The following is a 17,807-nucleotide window of genomic DNA, read 5'->3' as shown; positions in this document are numbered from 1 at the left end:
AGAAACGAAAACAAAAAATCTACAAAAAAAGAAAAAGAAAGAAATAAAAACCCAAATAAAAAAACATTCTTGGACACAGATGCACCCTAGGCACGATGGCCGGAGGGTCTGCACAATTCTTTTCTAGTAGTAGCTTTCTCAAGTCCAACAGCAGCCTAAAAACAGTTTGCTAACTGAAAGAATAAAGAAAGCCCAGTAAAGAAAAGCCCACCTAATTGATTGAAAGGGAGCGGGTCAGCAGCTTACTGAGATTCGCGGTGAATCAGACGGTGACGCAGATCACGTGGCATCTCGCCCACGGCCCACTCCCCCAGTCCGCCATGTCCACCAAGGATACGAACTATCAACCAGTCGCCGTCATCAGGCAGGCTACGAACTCGAACTGATGACGGCACGATCGTCAGAGATTCAGTGCGGCGCCAACCAGTGAATAGGAGTGCATTGTGTTGGACGAATCGAAGACTCCGGACGTGTTCTTGAGATCTCCTTCCTCCTACTTGGAGTTCGAAGCGCTTGATATCGAATTATCGATAGCCGTCTTGGCGCGCATGGCGCCGCCGCCGCCCGCCCGCCCGCCGGCCACCGTCTCCGTCGTTGTGCACACGACACGCGCTGCTCCTCGTGGTAATCATCGCCAGTGTAACTGATCGACCAGGCTGCCGAGCGGTTAAATAGACAGACGAGGTACGCCCTCCTCACTGGTGCCTAGTACTCAGAGTCAGTCAGTCAGTGACATGGCAGGTTCTTCTTCTAGCTCGTGCTCTCTGCTGTTGCTGCTGGTGGTAGTGGCGGCGGCGCTGTTGTTGGCCTACCCCGCCAACGCCGGCTAGTCTCATCACCTGACCAAAGGCTTCAGCCGTGTCAAGCTGAGCGTCGCAGTTCGTGGTGCAGAAGCCCTACGACGTGCCGCTCCACGAGCGGTACGAGCAGTCCGGCGGCGTCCGCCGCATGTGTGGGTCTTCGCTACCGACAAGCCCGGCAGCGCCAACCACCCCTGCGGCGCGCGCACCGAGATCAAAGTCGACGTACGTGACAACGGCATGACTTGTTCACGACCATATTCCAGGTCTTCTTCCTATACTAACTCTGCATGAGTTCTGCAGAAGATCTACAGCACCGGGGTGTGGCAGTTCGAGGGCGACATGTACGTGCCGTCGGGTGCGTCGGTGACGATGCAGGTCTTCGGCGCGGCAACGCACGCCACCACGCTGATGCTGCATGTCTACGACGGCCGGCTCACCTACTACCACCAGCTGACCAAGGTGGTGGCGGACCGCGTCTACGACCGGTGGATCCGGCTCAACGTCATCCACGACGTCGCGGCCGCGAACGTCACCGTGTTCGTCGACGGCGAGAGGAGGCTGGCTGCCCCCAGCCAAGGCGGGAAGGAGCACTACTTCAAGTTTGGCGTGTACAAGCAGCACGACCCGTCGCACCGCATGGAGTCGCACTGGAGGAACGTCGCCATCTACACCAAGCCGTGAACACATTAGATGTCGTCGTCTCGTTCTTGATATGGTCGTGTATGTGTGAGGGTGAGACACGATCATATCGATGGAAACATGGATCCGATGTGTGAACTGTGATGATGGAGGACGTCTCAGATGTGTCTCCAGCTAGTGAATAAGGGAGTAGTATCTGCTGTAACTGAGTAGTGAATAAGTTAAATGTGTCTCAAATTTATAACTACAAACTACACAAAGTTATAATTGAGTAGTAACTCATGCTGTAACCGTGTCTTTTATTTTGTTGCAGTTGTTTTTTCAAGACAATGTAATTGTTTGTCTTAAGAAAGTTAATTGACAACTATAAACTACACTAAAATATAACTAAGTATAACTACAAACTATGGGTGATGCGCATCTGGAAAACTCAACTAGCTCTTAGCTTTGAGAAACTTTATAAAGCTTACTCTTTAAATCATCACTAGGTAGCGTGCCCGTGCATTGCTACGGGATAGCTAACATTTTATACTAAAAACACACAGATCGCACGATAAGATAACAATACTATAAAAATTAAATACCAATGTTAAAGTGACATTTAATCCAAAAAACAAAGTGTGTGAAATTAACACAAGTCACGGAGAGCGCGGCATCGCAGGCTCACAAACTCTACTTTATAGATCTTTTCCGTGATGTGGCTAAGATAATATTTTATATTGGTCGGAAGAAATCTCCAATATCCATTTCTTTCGTACGCCAATAAATACTAGTGTTGAATATCCGGACTCGGATACAGATAGATCTAAACCTTCTAAACGGATTCGGTCGAAAAATATCCGTACCGTTTTCACCCCTACTCATAACAATGCCTAAATAAATGGATTACAAATTACATCCACCAAGGTTCATATGCAATAGACAAATTACATCCACAAGGTCCATAGCTCCAACAAGTTAGAAAATAATAATAAAAAAATCCAGAATTGAAAATTGAATTGTCTTAAGAACTAAAACAAACTAAAGCAATTTTGCTGAGCCGCTAGTGGTCGTGCTTGTCTGAAATTAAACTACATGATGATCAACAGTATTGGACGAAATGGTCTATTTAAATGGCCACAGGATACACCATATGTTTGAACAAACTATATGAATTTGATAGCTACTGCTCCAAGGCCCTGCAAATGGTAATATGTCAAAGAAAGTTAACCTTCCAAACTAACAAATATGCATTAAGGGAGAAAATACAAATAGTCTATGTTAAAACTGGCAAAAAAAAATTACAGTAGGAGCCACCGGCTCCTCCTGATTCCTAAAAAAAAAGTTTGAGACACATGTATATACAGGCTTTAGAAACAGGTTTTCTTTCACTTTGCTGGCAAACCAGTGCAGCTAATAAAAAAATAGATCTGCAAGGTCCCTAGCTCCAACATGTTCTGCATGGAAACAGTGCAGTTATGCTGACAACACTACGTGGCAACCATGACCTGCAAGCGCATACAACCATAGGCAAACAAATTATCTAGTCTAGGGATTCAGCATGTATGAGATGCAATAATTCAAGATAAAACTTATTCTTCTTTTTTTGCACTTCAGTAAGGTTCCATGTCGGCAGCTGGAAAATATGATCATAAGAGAAAAAACATAGCTACTTATGCATGACTCTGATGGCACTTGTGCACATAGGCAATCAAGATGTTTGGTTTGTTGGGCACTGCATTGAAAACTGCGGTGGTTGATTATACAGGATAAAACATTGAACAGTGCAAGTGAATCGTTAAATGGAAAGAGGACTTATTAGGACACTAAACTGACTTATTAAGACACATAACTACAGGCAATCACTTTAACCATATTTGTGTTCACAGCTCAATGACCTTGCAAACAAACCAAAACAATGGATCGGAACTCATGCTATGACATAATGGGCACCTTGTAACCTAGTATACTCAGATAGGATGCAGCTTAATATTGTCATCTGGGGCTTCGAGCACCGATGGGATTTTCTTCATTTATTTTTTGAATGAATGGGCATGACATGATTCAGATGTAATATAACCTCGAATTACCTGATGGAATTAACAGATGGCATTACATATGATTCAGAGAAGCGTTGCATCATATATGATTCATGTATAAGATAACTTCGCTGTGCTAACGCTACGATAAAAGTAAAAAAAAATAGTATTTTTCTACGTACTTGTGGGCTAAATCTCTTTCTAATGCTAGCCCAAGCCTAACAACTCTTAGGCTAAATTTGCTCCTGATGCTAGCCCAAGCCTCAACCTCCTCTTGGACCGAAGCTAACCCGTGGCCCTGCTCCCACATCTCCCGTGTACCTCTCCGCACGTGGGCCAAGCCCATTGCCGGCCTCCTCCCTCCCTTGACCGAGGGCCACCCGCCGATACTGATAACTGGTTGCCTTGATAACTGGTTGCCAGTTGCCTTGTTATTGACTTTAAGTTTTCCACTACCGTTAAGATCCATTCTTTTCATGTCAGCTTTCAGAAACATCAGAGAGCTGCAATAATTTGAAAATACATTGTCAGTTCACAGAAAACTAACAAGTTATTTAAAATCTGACATCCTATGAACGACTGTATAGATAGGCTATGAACGAGGGCTGTCCATGCGCCTTGAACAGATCATCATATGTAGGACAACTCTGAAAAGAAATTGAGACCAAAGAATCAGACAGACATAAAAATTTAATATTTAATATTTTTTATTAGCAACTTTAGGATTACATCAGACATGTACATGTTTATAAAAAATATTTGTAAAGAGAAATTAAAAAATAACATGCCAATTTCATATCAAAGTCATCGTATTAATCGATTCCACACAAATTCAATTGCCAAATATGTACCTTGTGTTTTAAATATCTTACCATGGGCAGGCTGAGGTTTTTCCAAATTGGCTAGTATTGTTCAACAGGTGCATCGCCTAGTAGTGGAAGAACACAAAAACCACCAACCAGATAACGATAATCATCCTGTAGGGATTAATTCGGCTTGATAGTAGAGACTTATCTGGACAATGCATGGCTGTCGAGCTTCACTGTTCTAGACAAAAAATTTATAGAACAATTTAGAACCACAGGCATCATACTCTATGAAAAGAAATGACAAGTTTTCGCTATAAAATACTACATTGCAGATGACTTAAAGACAACATCTTACTATGCAATATACAGGCAACGACCACGATAAATATCATTAAGATGATATGAAGCAACAAATAAACCACACAAATGATTCCATATATATATATATGATGTATCATCTTAGTCTACAAATTCATCATTACATAAACGGTTGAGCTTGCATTCTGGATTCTCTCCAACTCGTATAGATGTACACCATCTAGCAATGTAGCAAGTAATAACAAAGGTACAAACATACTCGCAGATTTTAGATATATTGTGATTAATACCATAACCTTTTTTTTTTACTAATGAAATTGGATATCACTTTTATGTGCGCCTAGCTAGAGATTAGCAGTTTAATCAAGTGAAGAACACACTCCAGTAGCGCATTATCACTCTAGTAGCACTGTAGCATATCTTACTTGCTCTTGCTCCATATTAGATATCTAATGCACGCTGCTAGCATCAACTACAACTTCTATACGCACACAGACTCTAGTGCACCGTCAGCACTCAGCACCCAAAGGAAATAATTAAGCACGCTGCAACTGCTAACAACCAAGAAACAAGGCTGGATGAGCACGCTCTTGTTTCTGCTTCCAGACCTCCTTCCACGTTGCCGTAGTTCAGTAGTTGTAGGAAGACAGATCTTGGACGGGTCCATGGATCTCGTATGCACAGCAGCGACACCAGATCGTGGTTTGACAATAGCAGATTCTAGCATTGAATAGTCAAATTGATGGATTAGTAGGGCATCTAATCTAACAGCACACAAAAATCAGCCAGAAACTGAACATATGGAATAGAGAAATATTCAGACTTGGTGGATGGATTGCTCACCAGTGAAGATGAAACAAATCCATATCCGGACTGGTGGATCTCCACTTCAGCAGGCAGAGGAGATGAGCATCATGGACCCACGGGACCTCGCCGTTGATTAAGAAGGCCAAGGACCCTGTGCTTGCTCTGGGTGCCATGAGCTAGCGCCGCCCCAATCCCCCGTGGCGCAACCGAGCTCGCGTCGGACGGCACCCTTCTCCTCTCACACCTTGCCGATGTCGATGGCGGTGGAGGACCCACGCGACTCCGCCTGATCCAGTTGCGGGGCGTTGGCACGCCTCCCCTGCGAGGTCGACGATGGGCAAGAGATGGAGGCGGCCAGGCCGGATTCAGCCATCGTTGAAGGATCCAGGCAGCGGCAGCCGACGTGAGGCGCAGGGGTCGTTGCCAATGTGAGGCGCAGGGTGATGTGACCCCGTCCGCCGTGGCCTCCCGACGCCTGGAGGCGGCGCGCCTGCAGCGGCCTCGTGTCAACCGGCGGCGGCTAGGGTTACACAAAGGCTGAGGAGTCGCGTGGGGGGCGATCGCGGGCGAGGGCACCAGGAGGAGGGGGCGCGGGCCGGAGAGGCGTCAGGGCGAGGGTTGGGGGACTCGCGGGATCGCAAGCTTGGAGGAGGTCCCACCCGCCGTCACCGTGGGATCGCAGGCGTGGGCAGACGGACGAACCAAAACAAATGTCGCACCAAAAAATGTCCACGCTTTGTTCTTTTTAATTGTAGGAGATTAGGAGAGTCATTTGCATAATAATCGATTTTATATCTTTCCGCTCTCTAACAGTTTTTCTATACCATGTGTCCACTCTAGGGAGTCATTCTCGTTTTCTATATTTGGCTAGCGCGAAATCCAAAATAGAAAATTCTCTAGGCATATTGGGATAACAATAAAGACTTTTTGGAGGGCATTTCTTTCATCAAACCTCTATTCTTAGCAATTAGTAAGGATATAAAGAGTCTCTTCGAGTTGCTCTTAGTCGAATTTGTGAGCGTGCCCCAGAAGACCACGAAAAGTGGGGTGATTGAGTCGGACAAGTATGCTGGTTGATATTTGACGGGTCGTTTAAGGCGTGCTACCAGCTGGAACTATGGAGCTGGGTACTCGACGACAGGTAATCTGGTGTCACTCGTTCATCTCGATTGTAGCTCGACGAGGGATAAACGTTGCTGCCCAGGATGCAAGGCGTTTATTACTCAAACGATGGCGCTAGCGAAGGCATCATCCAAACAATATTATACTCGATGTATGAAACTAGCAGGTCCAGAGCTATCAGACTATCTAGAGTATATCTCGACAATATATAATTGTTATGTGCCAAGTTGTATATCTAATCCGTGTACGATGCGCGTGTAGGGTTATATTCTATCAATTGTACAAAGAAGCTCTGATTGACGGGAAGTCGTCATCCATAACTGTCTGCAGGCAAATGTGATGCAGATTATTACATTTTTAGTGGCCGTTTCCATCATTGTCATTAGATGGACGGAGGACGGTGCACCAAGCATTCCATGAACTGCTGTAACAAACACAGAAAAGACATATAACAGGACGCGACTGTGCCAAATAATGACACAATTAACGTAGGCTTTAGCGATAAACTCTCCGTTCCAAATCATCGGGCGAGTTCTGTGCTCACTGTAGGAAGATTAGAAAATCCAGTAGTTTCACTCTCAGTAGCAGTGTAGCTATACCTGCCATCCTCAAATTGCCGAAGCTCCACAGCGACCTGTCCCATGGCAGGCCTTGCATTACCCGGAGCAGCGATGCATCGGCTCACTAGCTTGGCAGCTGCATATATCAGTCCCATGCTCCCTTCGTCGACTATGTCAGCGTCTAGAAGATCACCAAGGGTGCCATTTCCCATCCTGTCCTGAAACGTTGTGGTCAGGTTCTTCCATTCTTTGGCCTGTGGGTTCTTACCAGTCAAGAGCTCAATCAGCACGACCCCGAAGCTGTAGACGTCGGTCCTTCTCGGTTATCTGGAAGTCCTGTAGAAACTCAGGGTCAAGGTAGGCCAGCGTGCCCTTGGGCACCACCTGCACGTTGTCGTTGATAGTTGAGCACCCAAAGTCGGACACCTTAGCGACCCATCCGTCGCCGAGAAGAATGTTCTCCGGCTTGACGTCGCCGTGCAGAGTCGGGTGCGGCGGCGAGTGCAGGTGCTTGAGGGCCTCCGCGGTCTCCGCGGCGATCCTCAGCCGGGTTGGCAGCGTCACCACCCGGCGCCGACGCCTGCCGTGGAGCAGATCGCTCAGGGTCCCGTTGGGCACGAACTCGTACACGAGCATGGGCGCCTCGAAATGGAGGCAGCAGCCGAGGAGCCTGACGATGTTTGGGTGGTTGACGCGGCAGAGCACGACCAGCTCCTGGACGAACTCCTCCGTCCTGCTCTTGTCGATCTGCTTGCATCGCTTCACCGCGACAGTGGCAGTGCCGAGGGTGGCCTTGTAGACGGTGCCATGTGCTCCTTCCCCGACGATGTTGGCCTTGTGAAAGCCACGTGTGGCCTTCACTAGGTCTCCTCTGTCGTATAAGGTGAAGGCGATGTTTTGGTCATCTGTTTCGAGAAATCGCAACAACATCCGGCCTCCATGTTGCTCAAAGTAGCCTTGTCTTTTCTTGCTCGCCTTGTGGCGGAAAACTTCGGTGGAAAGAAAAGCAATCAGGGCAACCAAAAGTCCGGCCAAAATTCCTGGAGAGATATGGTAATCGGAAATTAATTAATAATGTATCCATGTTCAGTTGACCGAGAAAAAGCATTATGTAAGTCGTTTTGTCTTCTCTAGATTCATAGCTTTACTATATATGTGTCTACAAATAATGTATATATTTAGATGCATAGAAAAAACCATGTATCTAAAAGAACCAAAACGACTTATAATTCGAAATGGAGAGAGTATATAATTGCTAGCAATGATCACAAGCTATATTGTCTATAATCGAGTCATTAGCAGAGTAGAAAAGCTGCAATTGTTGTATCTTGTTGTTACGACGTGTTTTTCTAGGTAGACAGTTATTTTGATTCGATATATAGGCTAATTTTGGCTTAGTAGCAAAAAAAAAAAAACGTGTTGAATATTACTAATTCTCCTGCTTTATAACAAATTTCCTGCTATGGCTTCGAATTGAATAATATTGTGCCTGGAGCCCAAAAATGAGTCTCTGGTAAGGATTATTTCAGAGATCAGGAGGAGGGGTTGTATGGTGCATTGGCTACCACAATCTGAAGGATACACTAATTATATTTACCTTGCTTTGCAGGCACTAGTGGCACAAAGCAAGAGCATAACTAGCTCGTTTTTGTTATGTAAGTTTGTAGATATCAGTGCCTTATCATGTAATCAAATGGCAGCTTGTGTTAGTACATCAATTTACACACTTGACATGTTAGCGTGGATTGTTATTGTTAAAAGTACACTTGTTTGTGGATATGATGTATGGATTTAATGATTATATATGTATGGCGTGTTTAGTAAGCTATTGAGGTCTATCTGAATTAACAAATATATTGTGAAAACCTGAAGACCATTCCATCACCGCCGGTTATGCATAGAACCACCATTTATCGTTTGCTCATCACCGTCGCATCATACCACTCACCGTTGGTCATAAAACTTCTCATCACCATCGGACTGTATCACGATGGTGAACCAATCATCAACGCAACAGGTGTAACATACGATGGGGTGGGGATCAAAACATCACCACCGCCGAGTCATTTAGTAAACCGACACCAATTATAGGATCATCATAGGTGTATTGTACTCCAAAGTGACGATAATCATGACCTCAACACAGATGGATCGTCTGCCAAAGCGATGGTGAACATGACCAGGACACAGACTACTCATGCATCAAGGCAACGGTGATCATGACATGTACACTGACGGAGTATACGCCAATGCTGTGGTGTTAGCATCATATCACAGCTGGTTATGAACCGGCGGTGATGACCTTGATCATCACCGTCAACAATTCACTGCCTAGGCCCAAAATCAGCGGTGATGGGGGTTTTTGAACCAACTGTGATCGGCCTGCTATAGTAGTGTAGAATTAGAAGCTAGAGCTAAAAATTAGGGAGTGAAGTTGTACAATATATATATATATATATATATATATATATATATATATATATATAGACACACACACCGCTCCTCTTAAATTAACTCTCGGGCTAAGAACTTGTCTTAGATTAAATCCACTTCTAGAGCTTAACTGTATCATATTTATTTTTCCTCAAAGGCACTAGAGCACACTCTTGGAAGTCAAACCCACATTCACTAGCACAAAACCAATTTTAGGAGACATGCCATTTTATTTACTAAGGGAGACGAACCATTTTTTGAGGCACCCCACCTTTGTAAATCAATTAATGTAGTTGGGAGAGGTCTGCCTCTAAGAATGGAAGTCATTTTCCAAGGCAGAACTCTTAAGAGAGCTTTTGTCATTTGAGGTGTAGCCCAACAACCCATTTTAACTCCTAAGATACATAAGGAAGGATAGAGAACCCTACCTCGATAGTCCATCTCCCCCATAGCCGCCCTCCGTCTTCTCCCCCACAGTCGACATCCCTCCCTCTTCTTCTTCTTCCCCACAACACCCACCCTCCCTCTTCTCTCCGCTTGCAAGGTGTGGCATGGCGGAGTGTGCGAGGAGCAAGGCATGGCCTTGGTGTGCCGGGGGGGGGGGCAGGGAGTCGCCAAGCGTAGAGGCGTGACTTGGGAGTGGCTGAGATGCGAGGCACGGTGGCGTAGACAACCAAGGGTGAAGGAAGATCCAGAAGGCCCATGCAGCGTGGCCAGCCCTTTCTCTCGCCACCATGATCCGGCGGGGTGGCCAAGGGCAGATCTAGTGGAGGGCCCTTTCTCTCACCACCCTCTTATCAGCGACGGCCCAGCTGGGTTGTGGACCGAAGGCATTTCGATGACGTGCGGTTGTCCCTTCGCCTCCATGTGGTTGCCGACCCTCTCTTTCCTGGTGGTCACCAATCGAGATTTCGAGTATCGTGGATGAGATCTACCTCGAGGTGGGCGGCACAGATATGGAGCACCTCAATGAGGGCGGTGAGGAAGCAACATAGATGTGGTACACCCTAGCTAGGACTCATCTTTGTGTCCAAACATCTCCCTGTCCTCACCGAGTTTGACTCTAGGTGGATCGGCATGGCAACGCGGCATGGTTTCTTGGTGTGGATCAAGATAGGTTCGCATGGTGGCACGGCATGGTAGCTTGCTAGATCTAGGTGGGTCGACGTGGCGGTGTGCCTTGGTAGCTCACTGATTCGGCGAGGTTTTGGAGGATCCTGCGATACCCGAGGATGAGACAAATCCTGCAAGATCTTGGCATCATACTCGGTGAAGATGGCGGACCTCCACGGTGGGCTTAGTGGGCTCGCACAACACGCTAGCTAGGCTGACAGCTTATTTTATTTGCCAAATTCATTTTCAGAGACCCACAAGTTCCCTACCAATGAAAATCTTCATTAACATAGGCGCCTTGCTAGAGGCAGGTTATATTAACATGTTATGCCCGCCTTTGAAAAATGTGTTCATAGTAGTGATTAACTCATGGAGCAAATAATGGGGGTCAATTGAGTGGAGTAGTAAATTTTAATAGGCAAAACCCATTAGCTTGGAACCAAAAGATGGAACTAAAGACTGACAAAGGGTACTGTAGTTTTTTGTTTTTCTGTGGCACCAATCTGTTTTAAACTTTATAGAAACTGATTTAATCGGCCACAGGAGGTTATATATTATATCAAAAACAAACAAGATGTAGCGCATACCTTGAAAGCTTTAATGCAATCATGAACAAAGTGGAAGCTTTCATGCAATAATGACCAAAGTGAAAGCTTTATAAATAAAAAAAGTTAAGTAAAATTATTTGAAAGATTGGGGAATAATGAAATAAAAAGTATGGAGCCAGGCCAAACAGGGCCGACCATATGGAGTTGCTTTACAAAACTGTTCGAGAGGATTTTTCCTCTTTTTGCAAGAAAAAAAAACTAAATTAGAGTGTTGTTTTACAAAAATTATAGAGATGCTCTTAATAACAATATATAATATAATAATTCTAAAATACCAATGGAGATAGTAGGACTTGTATAAAGAAATGATGACATACAAAGTCTAGCCGTGCAATTGAGCAAGTTAATTCTTTAGTTGTTATTACATCGAGTGAATTGTGGTCTGACTCCCAATCTGTAGCAGCAACGTACTAAATCTGAAGACCTGAATGTGCTTCTACAACTTCGAAGTACCGGTGAAACAAATTGGGGATCCCCAAAGAGTATCTCCGTTGGGTTTTAATGGTATTATGTGTCTATTTTATTTGTAGTAAAAATCAAATTAATTCGACAGCAAGCCAAACTGAGCTCAACATGTGAACCTGCAAGCTTTCCATAAATAAAAATCGAAGTGTTGCAGCTTAAGAAAAATGCTCGTACCAGCGGCCACCTGTGCTCGTGGAGGAAAGGGATCTTTCTGGCATCCTCCAATAGATGCATTTCCTCGGGTGCCCGTAGGACAATCACAAGTGAATGAACCATCTGTATTCATGCACACTCCGTGGCATGGGTATTGTTTACGGTCAAGGCACTCATCAATATCTGCAATAGAACATCCAGTTATTAAACATAACATGTATATGTCCAAAAGCATGCCAAAGGATCGATCATATATATAATTTCTATCTAGTTTATATCCACAAACAGTGTGTGCCGTGCACACATCCGTTTCTCCCGCGCACCTTTTGTTTGTTTTTTCTTAAATTAAGTTGCCTCTCATGCGCAACTACAACCAACACACGTGCACATACAACTAAAACGAAACAGTTGCAACTCTGTTTGCTTCCGAGTTAAAACTTCATGTATAAGAGCAGCCACAATGTGACAGTAAAGTAGTCTATTAGAATAAATATTCTCTACCAACTAGCTGACCTATTGTGGAGATAATCATATAGCAGTTCACAGAAAGTCCATAGACATATGGACTACCTATAAGAAATAAAGAAATGTTTATTTTCTCTCTCCGCCCTCTTTCTTGCTCTGGTGGAGGTGGAGGAGTTGGTTGTATACAAAATTGTTTAATCTTTGGTGGAACTCACCTTATGGACTACTTGTTGGCTGGATATTGTGAGCAAATAATACTAACTATAGACCACTTATGTGGGAACCATGTATATAGACTACTTGGTCTATATACATTACAATCAGCACTTATTTAACTACTTAATTCAATCTCACATCTACCAATCACTTGACACATATGCATGCATGAAATTTTTTTGTTGTTTAAATTTTTAAAAGCTTGAGTCCGAACCGTTTAAAGATTATTATTGTTGGAAAAAATATGCCGAACAAAATGAGATTGAAGAAGGCTATGTTTCGATAAAGTTTTTAAAAATATAGTTACAACATATTATGGCATGCATAAAAGATTGTGAGATAGAACAACAAAGAGGGTAGGAAAGTGGATTCACCTTGGCAGCCGTTAGGAAGGTAAGGGTTGCCGTGGAAACCTTGGTTGCACTTACAGATGTAGCCTCGTCCGCTGGCTGCGTCAGAGCAGAAGCTGTTGATGCTACGGCACGCGTAATCAGGGTTTCTGACTGCCGTCTTGCAGTCGTCAAATCCGATGGACCAGTCAAGGACCACCGGCGCCATTCCACCACGGGAGCTGTTGAATGCCGACGACGAGTTATTGTTGATGAACTCCGGCTAGGAGATGTTGTTGGAGCTGGAGGTCGACGACGTGAAGTTGGACGAGTCCATGAGCACCGCGAAGCTGCAGCGACTAAGGCCGCCGTCGTCGTCGATCCCTGACATGTTCAAGCGATGGTCGAACCACACATGGTAATACTTGAGACCCTTGGGGATGGCCGTCTGGCAGCAGCCCATCCCGGAGCAAGGGTTTAGGGACATCTTGCCGTCGAAGCACATGGCCACGCACCCGGTCTGGTACATAGCAGAAACGTTGTTCCCTCTGGTGTCGCCGATGTACGCCAGCGCCCGGCACCCAACCACCGTGAACTTGTTGGCGAGTGCTCGAGAAAGTGTACGGCGAGTTATTGAACAAGTCCCAGTGCCACTCATCCCAGTCCGCAGACGCAGACGCAGCGTCGTAGCAGTAAGAAGAGATATGCTGGAGCACCTTCACTTCACCTTGCTCCAGAGAGATGTTGAGGACCTCCATTCTAGTATCCATGAACGGCTTAAGGACGCCGTTGCCGGTGTCCTTACACATGATTTCGAATCCCGGCAGCAGCCAGCAGTGATCTCCCATGCCGAACGGGAAAGGGATGTCTACACCGCCGCATGATGTTTCACAGTCCGCACCACCAATACTAGCCTCTCCGGCGGCGGAGGCGGCGGCGAGCCATGACGACATCGCCACCACGACCACCACCGCACTGAGACACACTAGTCCTGCTACTAATGCTGATGAGTGGGATGTCATGACTGACACTAACTAGTCTTCTTGAGCTGTTGATGGAGTGGGAGCTCTGCTCTCTCCGTAAGCTCTGCTCTCTCCGTAAGCTACTTGTCTGAGCATCTGTCCAGAGGTCATAATCCGATATAAAAGTGGAACGGGGACCTGTCACCTGCAGAGGAACTGCTGATGCAGTGCCGCTTCTGTGGAATAATGGATCCACTTTGTGTGTGCCGCCCACGGTTGTTTGCCTGTCAGTGTCAGCATCTTGCGCATTGTCTGAAACATTCCCCAGTGCAGACTAATCCTTGACCTTGTCGGACGCATCAATCATAAGAACCCCCCGACCCCCACCCCCCCCCCCCCCCCCCCCCCCCCCCTCCCACCCCCCCCGTTTCCCAATCAAACACGTGGATCTTTTTTGTTTTTAATCTATGTACATTGGGAAAACAGGCTGCATTAACTCCTCGCGATGTGCGTTATAGTGACATTATGGAACTATCACTACCTAATATCCATGGAACACTGTCACATCTAAAGCCAACATCACTGTTCAAATCAGATTCGGCAGAGGGCAATGATAGGGTTATCCTATCACTGCCGGTTTCTAGACCCGCTGATATGAGCCCAGAGTAATAAGAAGATTTCAGTGCCGAACCTAGCCTTGATATGACTATGATAGAGTGGGAGTCATGCCGAGTAAAGCTGACAATGGTTGCACGAAGGTCACTACCGGGTCAGTGGATTCAACCAGTAGTGACCTTCATTTTCCTATTTTTTTATATACTTTGTTTGTACATTTGAATAGAAGTTATTATCTAATACTTTACATTTGATATTCCGCCATTACATATCTTACATGATTCGATAACGAATACATAACAATTAGAAAACCATACATAATAGATACAGATGAAGTCATTAGAAACCAAAGTCCATATAGCCATAATTACACGTGATAGTCTGTCATTAGAAATCAAAGTCCATATAGCCATAATTACACATGATAGTCTGTCATTAGAAATCAAAGTCCATATAGCCATAATTACACTTGATAGTCTGTCATTAGAAATCAAAGTCCATATAGCCATAATTACACGTGATAGTCTGTCATTAGAAATCAAAGTCCATATAGCCATAATTACACGTGATAGTCTCATTACTACAAAACTGCGTTGTCTCGTAGCGAAAGTTTGGAAGCTAATGGCATGTACAGCGCGTCTGTAAGGCTCGTCTTTTTCGTGTCATTTTTGCAACAAACACCCCGCCATCGTTCATTGAACGAGGAGAGAGAGAAGCGTCGTCGTCTGGCGAGGCAGGCTCGTGCTACCAGACCCTGTCGCCGGCCGAGAGACGCGCTGTACGGGACGCGTCGTCTCCAAGCCGCGTGCGGGATCCAAAGCGTTTGTGGCGAGTTCGCTTCGTTCGCGCCTCGTCCCGACGGAAGCCCCGCCCTTCCCCGCACGGACGGACCTGCCTCGTCCCCAACGACCCCGCCCTTCCTCATCCGCCTCGTCCTCGCCTTGCGGACGGACGCGGACGCGCGTCATCCTCGCCGGTGGCCAGGCCTCCCTCCGCAACGTCTGCGCCGGCGTCCGCAGCTCCCTCCGCCTCGTCACCGACGGACCCCGGCCTTCACCCTCGTGCTCGCCTCGCGGAAGGAGCGTCGTCCTCGCCGGTGGCCGGCGGGCCTCCCTCCGCCTCCTCCTAAGATGCACGACCCACGAAGGCTGCGGCGGCGGCGGCGCGGCCGTGCAGGACATAAGGATGCTGCGGCGGTGTTCTTCATCCTCGTCGTCATTCCTTGCTCATGGAGCCGCAGAGGCAAGAGACGTGATGCTCAGATATGAAGGTTGCATTCTGGGCACATTCAGAATGGAGCATATGTGGAATTATATTTTCATCGGTATGAAACACTCTATCTGCAACAAGATTTACTAATCTATCTGTGTTTATTCTAGAATACATGTCTGTGTTTATTCCAGAAAACCTTGTTTAAATAGAGAAAATAGTTGCTCATGTGTAAGGATGAAAACGGACGGAATCGAACGGAGAACTCCTCAACCGTTTTCTACTTTTACATTTGAATACGAAAACGAAAACGAAAGCGGACAAACCGAACACGAAAACGAACACGAACTTACGGAATATCGAGAATTTCGAAAACGAAACAATTCGAGCGGAATTATATCGAACACGGTCAGTATACGAAAACTCAATACGGAATACCGACCCGTAGACCAAGTGCGTGACTAAGTGCATACATGATCAAGTTCATGTGCATATAATAATTAACAAGTGCATATTATAGAAACATGAACTCGAACTGAGTCAGAATAATTTTATTAATCTTTTTAGAATAGATGTAGTATTTTATTTTAAAGATTTATTCAGATTTTTCTTTTGAGCAACAAAGATTTATTCGGCTGATGCAAAAACTATCAAATGATTGACTTTGCAGGTGGGGGTTAAACCGATGTGCTTGATGGGCTATGGCCCAGGTGGGCTTTCGTGTAGATGCTGCCGGTTTCCTGACATTTAGCACCATCTCATGAGGTGAAGAGAGACGAGGCTGAGCGTCGTCTATAAGAGAGGGCAGCTGGCCACCAGTAGAAAGAACACAGCTGCGTGGTGAACAACCTGTAATTGGGCTGTATGACCTGTGCAGTTGGCCAAATTCGGTTTAAACCGAATTTTCAATTCGGAATATTTCAAATTAAAAGTAGAAAAGTAGAAAATGGTCGGAAAAATGTCTAAACCGTTTTCTACTTTTACATTTGAAATACGAAACATCTGAAATGCGAAAGCGAAAACGGTAAAGTCGGACAAGAAAATGCGGATTCGATCGGATTAAATATAAAAAAACGATGCGGTTCGGTTCGGGATATTTCTGTTCCGTTTTCATCCTTACTCATGTGGCTGTATCTGAATGTTCTAAAATGGTAGCACATACATACAGGAAGTAGTGTTTTCAATCAGTCTCTGAATTTGCAACATGCTGGTAGCACATACAGGAAGTAGTGAATTTTCAGAAGTTGCGTAATTTGGTGCAGCAGGACTGTATGGTGCAGCAGCTCTGTTTCCTTGTTTGCAAAATGCCATCTTGTTTGCTGATGCTCTGTCCTAGTAGCTCTGTATGCTCCAAAGTGCAAGATTTGATATTTCTGCTTGCTCATAGCTTGTTTGGTGTGTACAGAAGTAGCAGGGAAAAGGAGGTTAAAGAACGAGCCATGGTGACTTTCTGGACAGCAAGGATGATTTTGCTAGTTATGTTGGTAATCAGCTGATGGCATGATGATTTTGCTGGTGTCCTGTTGCTACTGATCAAGTTTCTTTTGTAACTTGATAATGGCACCAGAGATTGCTGTAATCAAGGTTTTTTTTTGATGCCGAACTCTATTTTCTGTGATCAAGTTATCAAAGCAAGAAGGTTTAGTTTGTATTTTTCTGCAACCATGTATTGAATGATCTGTTTTGTAATTAGCAACACAACGGTATATAGAAATGATATTCATGATTGATCACGGTTACATGCAAGCATTAATTAACTTGTAGCATCCAAATAGACAGTCTCTGTCCGTGGATTGTATGAGCTGGTGTCTGTGTTGTGAATTTCAAGAACTTGTAGATAGACAGGGCTGTCTGTGGGTTGTACATGCCTAAGCGAAGCCACCCACATGGACGCGTGAACCCCTTGTCATGTCTTGTCATGCCCTTGGTGTGAACATTGCTAAAGCAGACAAGCGGCGCTCGGCTAAAGTGGAGTGGAGGAGCAATGCTTGCTAAAGCTGACGTTGCAGAATTCCCCCTCAGGTGTCAGACAACTACCCCACAATAGGCGTCGGCCGAAAGATTTGAAATGTCCCCTGGGTGCTTAGATCTCTCTAGCAAGATCCTTGTGGCTTCCTTGGAGGCCATGGACTGAGGGACCTTTGCTCGGCTGAGCCCTTCCAT

The 17,807-nt window shown here is 45.4% G+C and overlaps 1 long non-coding RNA gene and 2 pseudogenes across 1 annotated transcript; 1 reads left to right on the top strand and 2 right to left on the bottom strand.

Moving 5' to 3' along the window:
* The first annotated feature begins 734 nt into the window (after positions 1 to 734).
* Positions 735 to 1,484, top strand: LOC136531973 (citrate-binding protein-like; annotated as a pseudogene).
* A 2,010-nt stretch (positions 1,485 to 3,494) lies between these two features.
* On the bottom strand, positions 3,495 to 5,303 carry LOC136531976 (uncharacterized). The gene is made up of 3 exons (XR_010778146.1): positions 5,196 to 5,303; positions 4,333 to 4,507; positions 3,495 to 4,107 (listed from the first exon to the last, which is right to left on the bottom strand). It is a non-coding gene; the product is annotated as an uncharacterized lncRNA (long non-coding RNA).
* Positions 5,304 to 6,779: 1,476 nt separating this feature from the next.
* On the bottom strand, positions 6,780 to 13,992 carry LOC136531974 (wall-associated receptor kinase 2-like; annotated as a pseudogene).
* Positions 13,993 to 17,807: the final 3,815 nt, after the last annotated feature.

Source organism: Miscanthus floridulus, unplaced genomic scaffold (assembly GCF_019320115.1).
Source record: "Miscanthus floridulus cultivar M001 unplaced genomic scaffold, ASM1932011v1 fs_496_1_2, whole genome shotgun sequence".
Taxonomy (NCBI): Eukaryota; Viridiplantae; Streptophyta; class Magnoliopsida; order Poales; family Poaceae; genus Miscanthus; species Miscanthus floridulus.
Note: the sequence above shows the minus strand (reverse complement) of the source record. Positions and strands in the feature narration are given on the sequence as shown.